The sequence below is a fragment of the Oratosquilla oratoria genome, unplaced genomic scaffold (genome assembly GCF_046742065.1).
Source record: "Oratosquilla oratoria isolate Oo_2021 unplaced genomic scaffold, ASM4674206v1 SCAFFOLD107, whole genome shotgun sequence".
NCBI lineage: Eukaryota > Metazoa > Arthropoda > Malacostraca > Stomatopoda > Squillidae > Oratosquilla > Oratosquilla oratoria.
The window spans coordinates 125001-135000 of record NW_027467464.1 but is presented as its reverse complement, the minus strand read 5'-3'; the positions used below and the strand labels follow the sequence as shown (position 1 = coordinate 135000).

The 10000-nt window shown below is 42.0% G+C and overlaps 1 protein-coding gene across 2 annotated transcripts in view; it reads left to right on the top strand.

The window, feature by feature from the left end:
* Positions 1 to 10000, top strand: part of LOC143022512 (uncharacterized) — a 236228-nt gene that overhangs the window by 185188 nt on the left and 41040 nt on the right. The window contains exon 2 of one of the 2 annotated variants that reach the window (XM_076180758.1): positions 1 to 98. This exon is cut by the window's left edge and continues 525 nt beyond it. The exons of the other annotated variant lie outside the window; for it this stretch is intronic. The gene's annotated coding sequence lies outside the window, so the exon portion shown is untranslated. Of the gene's footprint in view, positions 99 to 10000 lie in introns of those variants that run through there. 2 annotated transcript variants of the gene reach the window in all.

Sequence of the window (10000 nt, the reverse complement as noted above, 5' to 3'; positions counted from 1 at the left end):
AACATCTGCGAAACGTTTTGAAATTTGTATTTTTGCTATATTCTTTGTCTTTTCTTGTATTTAGTTTACTGTGTGCTGTATTTTTTGTGTTCATTATAACTTTTGTTTCCTATGAGTTTTGGAAATTTGATTTACTCCCTTTCCCCCTACCAGAAATCTAATTTTCGCAAGCTTGAGAGCTCACGGAAAAAGTTGATTGATAATTCTTTTGCTGTCGTTTTTAACAGAATATATATATATATATATATATATATATATATATATATATATATATATATATATATATATTTATATATATGTGTGTGTGTATAACGTCTCTATTTATAAGTGCGTGTATGTGTATACGCGTGCGTGTGCGTCCATGTGTGTGTCAAAGCCATGGGGTGAAGAATCTCAATTTCACATTGCTGTCGTGGCGTCGACTCTACCCCAACGGGGTAGACTGAGTGGCTAATCCTTACGCCAGCATGTGTTTGAGCGTGTTTGTATATATATATATATATATATATATATATATATATATATATATATATATATATATATATTGTCAGTGTATTTGGGCAGGAGTTTTCCTCTAATGCATGTTTCATTAAAAGTGATGGCTAGTTGTGCATTAATAATTTTCTTAATGGTATTTTCCATATACCTTATTAAGGATTTGTTTTCCTTAGGAAGGAAATTTATGACTTGGCTGTATGTAGTCATATTAGCTAGATCGCGATTTCGGGTTCAAGACCCTTCTTCAGTAGCTATAGGGATAAGAATTAATCCGAAGATTCTAGTAAAGATCTAAGTTTTATACTAGAGTTCCTATACTTGGCTAATCACTGGGGGAGGTCACCTGGTATACGGGCAAGGACGAAATGTCACGTGCGCTAGGGAGCCTCCGGGTTTGTGTTGTGGCGGAATGTGGTGTTTTGTCTCGTAGTTGGACGAGTGGCGTTTTGTCTCGTATTGGCGTTTGTGGTGTTATGTCTCATGTTTTTATTTGTAACGGTTTGTCTCATGCTTGGAAGGGCTTTAAGGTCTTCTGCTTGTACATTTAGGTTTGGGCTCAACTCTTTAATATACAACGCTTCTAAAATTGGGAGGCGTCTGTCGTCAGTACATAAATCCAAAATCTCGGTGTTTTTCTCTAGTGTCTCTCTTGCTAGTGTTATGCCGTGGGCTTCTCTTAAGTGATTTTTAGGGGCTCCAGATGTCAGGTGGTATGAGAGGCGACGGGATAACCTCATTGTCGTCATGCCAATATAGGTGGATGGGAGGGCTTCACAGTTCCCTCGTGTACATGTGAACCTATAGATGGCATGTGATTTCTGAAGTTCCTGCCTCTCTTGTAGGGGGCTGTTTCTAATAAGAAGGTGGCTAGTTTTCTTAGTTTTATAATAAATCACTAGATTTAGTATTTTTTCTGGATTGACTGGTTTAATGTTTCTTTTTATAATTTGTTTCATAATGCGTTCATCTTCTTTATAAGCTGACGAAAAAGTGGATTTATAATATATGTTGATTTTCTCTTTATTTTGTTTATCATTGTTGTTGTTATGCCAGCCGTCCATTATTTTCTTTGTTTGAAAATGTATCTCTTTTTCATTGAAGCCGTTATTGATCAGAACTTGAGTGGAACGTTCGATTTCATCATGCACTTGTGTTCATGTGCTGCAGTGAGTTAGTGCTCTTCGAATATAGGCACTGATGGTAGAGTCCTTATATCTTTGAGGGCACTCACTGGATCCATTAAGGCAGTGTCCGGGGTTAGTGGGTTTTGTGTACACTGTTGTATTAAAAGAATTTTCATTTTGTTTCACTAAGAGGTCGAGGAAGGGTAAAGCTCCGTCAATGCTATCTTCCATAGTGAAAGTGAGTTCAGATGTCTCTTGTAATAGGTGGCGGAGTTTTTCAGCTTCATATATATATGTGTGTGTGTGTGTGTGTGTGTATACATATATATATATATATATACATAAATATATATATATAAATACATACATACATATACCAAGGCTTTTTCCCCCTTACAAGGGAGGTAGCCGAAAAGGGAAAGGCATAAAATAATTTCCACCCATTTCATCCCTGAATACACTCCACACCCCTCCACCCTCCCTCTTATCTGAGCACCTCATGGATGACGGGTCATCCCTGCACCTTGTCCACTGCCCTGGGTCAGAAGCAGTGTCGCAAGACACAGCACATCCACAGCAAGGTCGATTCATTAAATCGGCGACCCCCCCTCTCCGTCCCCCCATTGCATAAAAGGAGAGGACGGGGAGAAATTCCTTCGGGCTGCGTCAAATTTTGCTCACACTTACTACCTCATCCCCCACCCCCCGCCCATTCCACCTCATGCAATCACAACATCATCCATATACAACCATTCTCCATCACCCCTGTCTTCTGTCCTCTCCCGTCCTTCCTCAACAGATATTCCTCTCTTCCCCAAAGCCCCCTTCACCCCATCCATCCATCTCATCCTAGAGAGTGGTTCGAGGTAAAGGTGGGACTTCGTCAAGGATGCGTTATGTCGCCCTGGCTGTTCAACTTATACATGGATGGGGTGGTGCGAGAGGTAAATGCAAGGGTAGTGGGCAAGGGATTGGAGATGGTTAAAGAAAATGGAGAAAAGTGGGAGGTGAGCCAGCTGTTGTTTGCGGACGACACTGCGCTTGTGGCAGGATCGGAGGAGGGATTGAGGAAGTTGGTGACAGAGTTTGGGAGAGTATGTGATAGAAGAAAGCTAAAGATAAATGTGGGTAAAAGTAAGGTGATGAGATGTACAAGGGGTGAAAATGGCAGTAGACTGGAAGTGAGCATTAAGGGAGAGCGACTGGAGGAAGTGGATAGTTTTAGATACTTGGGTGCAAATGTGGCAGGAAAAGGTGGAGTGAAGGTAGAGGTAGAATGTAGATTGAGAGAAGCGAGTAAATGCCTTGGTGGATTAAAGAGTGTAATGAGGAATAGACATTTGGGAATGGATGCGAAGAGGACACTCTATGAAGGAGTGATTGTGCCAACAGCACTGTATGGGGCAGAAACATGGAACATAAGAGAAGAAGAGAGAAGGAGTTTGAATGTGTTTGAGATGAGGTGTCTGAGAAGTATGATGGGGGTTACTAGGCTACATAGAGTGAGAAATGAGGCGGTGAGGAGGAGAACAGGGGTGGAAAAGGAGCTGGGAGATAGGGTTGATGATAGAATATTAGGATGGTTTGGACACATGGAAAGAATGAGTGAAGAAAGACTAGTAAAGGAGGTATGGAAGGCAGATGTGGAGGGAGTGAACATGAGGGGACGTCCTAGGATGAGGTGGATAGATGGGGTGAAGGGGGCTTTGGGGAAGAGGGGAATGTCTGTTGAGGATGGACGGGAGAGGACAGAAGACAGGGGTGAATGGAGAATGGTTGTATATGGATGATGATGTGATTGCATGAGGTGGAATGGGCGGGGGGATGGGGGGTGAGGTAGTATGTGTGAGCAAAATTTGACGCAGCCCGAAGGAATTTCTCCCCGTACTCTCCTTTTATGCAATGGGGGGACGGAGAGGGGGGGTCGCCGATTTAATGAAGCGGCCTTGCTGTGGATGTGCTGTGTCTTGCGACACTGCTTCTGACCCAGGGCAGTGGACAAGGTGAATGGGATGACCCGTCATCCAGGAGGTGCTCAGATAAGAGGGAGTGTGAAGGGGTGTGGAGTGTATTCAGGGATGGAATGGTTGGAAATGATTTTATGCCTTTCCCTTTTCGGCTACCTCCCTTGTAAGGGGGAAAAAGCCTTGGTATATGTATGTATGTATTATTATTATTATTATATATATAAATATATATATTATATCTATATATTATATATATATATATATATATACATATATATATATATACATATATAATCTGTGTGTGTGTGTGTGTGTGTGTGTGTGTGTGTGTGTGTGTGTGTGTGTGTGTGTGTGTGTGTGTGTGTGTGTGTGTGTGTGTGTGTGTGTGTGTGTGTCGAAATCAACGAATCCTAAAAAGATGATAATGATAAATATAGAAATTGGACAGTCAGAGAAAGAAACGTGGAAAACTGTTAAAGATGAAAAAACGCCCGCGCGCGCAAAAAAAAAAAAAAAAAAAAAAAAGTCGGCAACTCCCCTGGCAGCGTTTCCACAAATCTCATCGCCATCATCGTTTAGAAAGAGGGGGAAAATCCGCCGATAAATATCAAAATGTACACAGACTGAAAAAAAAAAAAAATGCGGCACGAGTAAAGATGCAACGTCACATTTGGGAATGATGGATGAAGCCTGGATGAGGGGCGGTCTGGAAATTACAGGAGGACTCGAACGCCTTTCCGAGGCCACCAGTCAAATGATAGTCATCGCTGCCGAGCGCCAAAAGCTGCACCACGGGAAGAGAGAGAAAAATAATATATGTTATATCCGACGAGGATTTATGAAAGGGCGAGATAGATATACATGTATATTTTTAAGAAAATAGGGACGTCTTTTTTTTTCGCTTCCCAAGTTCGCTCTCGCCCATCCCAGATGAACACATGCTCAATAAATGTCCTTATACAGTATATGTGTGTGGAGGGGTAAACAGACACAGTGATTGCTACCTTATGGTGGATTTTGAGTTTTCAGCAACACAAAGGCGAGTACCAAAGGGCCAGTGAATGCGCATATGAAGTACTGTTTACGAGCGTAGGTTCGATGGAACAGTTACCCTATATAGACTCGTTTCAACAGTTTGAATAAGTGACCACCCCTACTGAGACTCGAATTTTTGGTCATATACTCACGAGACTAGGACGGTACCACTTTGCTACACCGGGTATCTAAAAGGAGATGGTTGGAAGTGCCACCCCTACCCTCTTGGTTTTGCCAACTCTTTTGTCTAGCGCCGCGTCCACTCGTGACGCGTCTTTTAAATTCTTCTCTCAATCTCCCCGTCTGGGGTATTGGGCGTATACTATTGTGGCAAAGTAGCATATAGTTGATAATTTAGGGCCTATATGGGGTACCCCTACGGACCAGAGCCACACATTATTTTGTCTGTGATAGAGGAAGACTGTTCATAGAGAAACGATGACGCTTGTATTATACTGCGGCTGTCCCTCCATTATGCTGTCCCCCAACCCCTTGTTACTGTCCTGTACCATTTCTCTGAATAATCTTTTTTTTTTCGCCTACCCTGTGGTGGGGGAAAAGAATGCTGCCAACAAGTTTTCCCACCTGGGTCGCACGAGGCGACAAAAAAAAGGGACGGGGGATAGGACAAGAAATCCTGCTACCTGTAGCCCCAACAGGAACTTTTATAAAAAAGTAAAGGCATAGGAGGGTCTAGGAGTTTTACAGCCAATACCCTAAGGTTTGGGTCTTTTAATGTGCGTGGATGTGGTACAGATGAGAGTAAGATAAGCAGTATGTTTGTTAGAAGAAAGATGGATGTGTTGTCACTGAGTGAAACTAAGCTGAAAGGGAGGAGAAAGTGTGAGATTGGGAGTGAGGTTCTCAGGAGTGAAGAGAGGACGAGGGAAGGAAGGGGTGGCTATACTAGTAAGTGAAGAAATAGGTAAGCGTGTAGTGGAGTGGAAGGAGGTTTCCTCAAGGTTAATGTGGATGAAGGTGAAGCTGGGAAGGGAGATGTGGGTTTTTGTAAGTGCGTATGGGCCTGGTAGTGAGAAGAGCGTAGGGAATGCATAGAGGGATTAGGGAGAAATGTCAATGTAGTTGTATTGGAAGACCTTAATGCTAGGGTAGAAAATGAATCAACAGACGGAGTGATTGGGAAGTATGGAGTTCCAGAAAGAAATCATACTGGAGAGTTGATGGTGGAGATGTGTCTCGAAAGAGAGTTAATGATAGCAAACACAGTGTTTAGGAAGAAAGTCAAGCATAAGTACACATGGAAGAGGGTGGTGAATGGAAGGGTGGTAGATAGAGCGTTAATGAACTATATAGTGGTAACCAGGAGTATAGAAGGAAGAGTTAAAGATGTACATGTTCTAAGGGGGAAAGAGTGGGGGAATATCAGATCATTTTTTGGTGGAAGGTAAGTTGAGAGTAAAGAATAGGTGGAGAAAGAGGAAAAGAGCAAAAGCTAGGGAGGTACTTAGAGTAGACTGCTTAAATGAGAAAAAAAAGGAAAAGGAGTACAAGAAGCTGAGAGAGGAATGTGAGAGAATGAAGGAATAGAACTAGGAGTGGAGGAGGAATGGGGAAGGTTCAAGGAGTGATTCATAAAGTGTGGAAAGATGGTGTGTGGAACAAGGAGGGCGGGAGGAAATAGAAGGAAGGGTAGTGAGTGGTGGTATGAGGAAGCAAAGAAAGGTGTAGATGAGAGAAAGCAGGCTTTCATAGATTGATTACAAATTAGGACGAGGGAATCGTATGAGAGATACAAAGTAAAGAGGAGAGAAGTAAAGCATAATATAAAGGAGGCAGAGGATAGCAGATGAGAAATGAGGTAAGAGTATGACAGAAAAACATGAAATTAATAAAAAGATGTTTTGGAAAGAAATTAAAAAAGGAAGAGGAGGCAAATCAAGTAGAGAAGAAAAGGTAAAAGGTGCAGATAGAGAGATGATAATGGAAGAGAAAGCAGTGAGAGGAAGGTGGGCAGAGTATTTTAGGGAGCTGCTAAATGTGAAGGAGGATAGGGAGGGAAAGGTAGTTGCAGTGGGAAGCACTAACAAAATAACCGTGATGGGTGAGGAAAATGGTGGAGAAATAAGGAAAGATGAAGTGAAAGCATCTGTTAATATGATGAGAGTGAGTATGCCACTTGGGTTGGATGGATGCCATTCGGAATGTCTGAAAAAAGGAGGTATAATGATGTTGGACTGGCTGGTGAGGTTATTTAATGTTTGTTTAAGAAAAGGTAGAGTGCCAGAGGACTGGAGGAGTGCCTGTATAGTTCCACTTTACAAGAGAAAGGGAGACAAGAGTGAGTGTAGTAGTTTCAGAAGAATAAGCTGTTAAGTGTAGTTGGAAAGGCTTATGGGAGGGTCTTGATTGAGAGGATTAGGAGAGGAACAGAGGAAGTAATTGGTGAGGAACAGTGTGGGATTAGGACAGGTAGGGGTTGTGTAGATCAGATTTTTGTGGTAAGACAGATATGTGAGAAAACTATAGGAAAAGGTAAGGATGTTTTTTTGGGGCATTTATGGATTTGGAAAGGGCTTATGACAGGGTAGACAGGAAGGCACTGTGGGAGGTTTTGCAGATATATGGGATAGGAAGAAAGCTGTTAAGAGCAGTCAAGCGTTTTTACGAGAGTAGTGGAGCTGGTGTTAGGATTAGAAATGGAGAGAGTGAGTGGTTTGAGGTAAAGGTGGAACTTCATCAGGGATGTGTTATGTCGCCGTGGCTGTTCAATTTATAGATGGATGGGGTGGTGCGAGAGGTGAATGCAAGGGTAGTGGGTCGGGGACTGGAGATGGTTAAAGAAAATTGAGAAAAGTGGGTGATAAGCCAGTTGTTGTTTTTCTGACGACATTGCGCTTGTAGCAGGATCATAAGAGGGATTGAGGAAGTTAGTGACAGAGTTTGAGAAGGTGTGTGAAAGAAGGAAGTTGAAGATAAATGTGGGCAAAAGTAAGGTGACAGCAGACTGGAAGTGAGTACTAAGGGAGAGAGACTGGAGGAAGTGTATAGGTTTAGATACTTGGATGCGAATGTGGCAGGAAAGGGAGGAGTGGAGGTGGAGGTAGAATGTAGATTGAGAGAAGCGAGTAAATGCCTTGGGTGATTAAGAAATGTAATGAGAAATAGACATTTGGGAATGGATGCTAAGAGGAGATTGTATGAAGAAGTGATTGTGCCAATAGCACTATACGGGGCAGAAACATGGAAAATAAGAGAGGAAGAGAGAAGGAGTTTGAATATGTTTGAGATGAAATGCCTGAGAAATATGACTGGGGTTACTAGGCTGGATAGAGTGAGAAATGAGGAGGTGAGGAGGAGAACAGGGGTGGAAAGGGAGTTGGGAAATAGGGTTGATGAAAGAGTATTAGGATGGTTTGGGCACATGGAAAGAGTGAATGAAGAAAAATTAGTAAATGAGATGTGGAAGGCAAAGGTGGAAGGAGTGAATATGAGGGGCGACCTAGGATGAGATTGATGGATGGGGTAAAAGGGGCATTGGAAAAGAAAGGAATGTCTGTTGAAGAAGGATGGGAGAGGACAGAAGATAGGGGTGAATGGAGAATGGTTGTGTATGGATGATGATGTGATGCATGAGGGGGAGTAGGTGGGGGACGGGGGATGAGGGATTATGTATGAGAAATAAATTGATGCAGCCCGAAGGGATTTCTCCCTGTCATCTCCTTTTCTGCATAAGGGGACGGGGAAGGGGGGGGGTCGCCGAATTAATGAAGCGACCTTGCTGTGGATGTGCTGTGTCTTGCGACACTGCTTCTGACCCAGGGCAGTGGACAAGATGCAAGGATGACTTGTCATCCAGTAGGTGCCAAGATAAGAGGAGGGGAGTGGAGTATGTAGGGGATGGAATGGGTGGACTCTCATCCTGCGGTTGGGCTCCTTCTGCCTCTTGGATCCTGCTCCTAATCAGATCACTGTCCCTCTTCTGATGATGCAATCACCGTCAATTTCCTAAAGAGCCTATTGGTCAGATGTCTAGCCAGGGAGTTCCCTCTCATATTCCTGTTGAGATCTTTTTATTCTATTATCACATTTTCCCCCTCATGTTTCAGCCCTCTGCTCAGATTATTGACCATCTTTTCCGAAAACTTCACCATCAATTATGATTTATTCATCGTCAAATGATATGGTTTGAAAATCCTATATCTATCTTTAGACCTGAGATCATTCTTGCCGAGAAAGTAGCATTTCTCTAATTTTCTATTTATTAATTTTTCTAATAAAGACGGTGTCATCTAGAAATTTCAGGTGAATTAGATGTTCCTCACCTATATTAAAGAAATTAATTATCCACCTGATCACTCTTAAAAATATTTATTTCAAGTTGAGTTGAAACAATCAATCAATTCATCCATCCATCCATCCATCCATCCATCCATCAATCAATCAGCCATTTCGAGTCCACTGCGAAACAAAGGCCTCTCTCATACTTTTCTATGACTCGCACGAATATGTAAATAGATAAATAATCAATTAATCTCTTATTTCGCCTCAGTCTTATCTTGTGCAGTCAGATAATCAGTCAGTCAGTGTTATTGCAGGTCGTGCGTTGAGTGACGGGTTGGCTGTGGTCGTGGTTCTTCTCATGACGCGGACCCCCGTTGAACTTCAACAGCTATCGGTGATTGACGCTGTCCCTGGCTATCAAAACACACATGTCAAAGGAGATAACCTGAGTTGCAGATGAGCGCCTCCCGGCGTAGGTTTTTCATATTTTGTTTCATCTGTTAAACCCGGGAGGATAGTGTAAGTTAAGTGTTCAGCATTCCTCTTTTTTGAGTGGTGATCAGTCTAATGAAAAGGGGCTAATCTAATAAGAAAAATATCTATATTAGTTTTGTTCGTGAGAAGGTAGCTCATGTTGTAGTAACATGAGTTGTTTTAATTCATTGTAGTTTTCATTCAAGCCACTTGTGTTATTGACATGCTAATTTTCCATAGACAGGCAGCTCCACTCTTCTATTACTCTCTTTCATATAATTTATACAAAGCCTTTGCAATTTAAAACTGCCTTGTAGACATGTGTATATGTATTTATATACCAAGTTGTATTAAACGGGAAGGGGAGCAATGATCGTAGTGACCCGTCTTTGTATCTCTCAGCTTCTAGTTTGGTCTTAAATTCTTGTATGGTTTTTGCACACTATTTGTTCCAGACATCCGCCACTATGTGTTCAAAACTAGTTTCTTTTCATGTCCACTTGTTTTTCTTTTATTCCACTTTAGTAAGTCTTCTATGTCAAGAACTTCCATGCCTTTCATGATTCTGCAATAGATCTCCTCTTTCTCTTCTTTGTTCCAGGGTTGGTAGTTCCAGTTTAGACAATCTTTGTTCGTATATGAATTTCAAAGTGTTGGAGT